We start from the raw sequence: 826 nt of genomic DNA, 5'->3' as shown, positions 1-826 counted from the left end.
TCCATTTGAGGGGCAATTTACTACCTTGCTGTCAGACATAAATTGAACTTATTCTCTATGACTGAACAACATAAAATCATCTTGAAACCTGAAATACCCACAATGTCTTTTGTCCCTAGTTGTAGTGATGTCAGAGAAACACTCTAATGGGTATTGCAGTGTCCCAAAGATTTTGATAATGAAATGGAAATGGTTTGTACAGGATCATGCTGCCTGGGAACGCAAGGAGATACGAGCAGGGAGCCTCTTTTCCCTTAGGACCAACTTCAGAATGGTACGAGGAGCTGCTGGATTTTATTGTCACCTAGACAGTGCCCTTGACTGACCAACAAAGAGCTATTTGGTTCATGGATGGCAGTTCCACCGTGAATGGACAACATCCTATTTGGAAGGCCACCACTCTGACGGAAGAAGGTAAAAACAGATCAGCCAAGTGAGCTAAATTGCATGCTGTTTTCCCAGGAGTGACAGAAGAATTGAACAGTGGTAGAATTCCCTATATTTTGGTTTCTACCAACTCATGGATAGTGGCCAATGGCCTGTATGGGGCACAGCCCTGTGGAAACCCCTGTGGGAATTTGAGGGGCGCATTGAAGTAAGACATGTTGATGCCCATCAGAAGAATCCTCTTCCAGGTTCGGAAGGCGATTGGAATAAACAAGCAGATATCCCTGTGTGCTCACTTGAGGTGGCCACCTGGGCCCATGAAATAAGTGGACATGAAGACTGCATGTGGCTATGTGGCAGATTCCCTAGGGGGAAGGCTTTGATCATAGCTGGCAAGTCAGACTGATGTTGTTGCCCTTGGGAGGCTATGAGTGGGTCC

This window comes from Pteropus vampyrus, unplaced genomic scaffold, assembly GCF_000151845.1.
Source record: "Pteropus vampyrus isolate Shadow unplaced genomic scaffold, Pvam_2.0 Scaffold300, whole genome shotgun sequence".
Taxonomy (NCBI): Eukaryota; Metazoa; Chordata; class Mammalia; order Chiroptera; family Pteropodidae; genus Pteropus; species Pteropus vampyrus.
The sequence above is the reverse complement of the archived record's forward strand: the minus strand, read 5'-3'. Positions refer to the sequence as shown.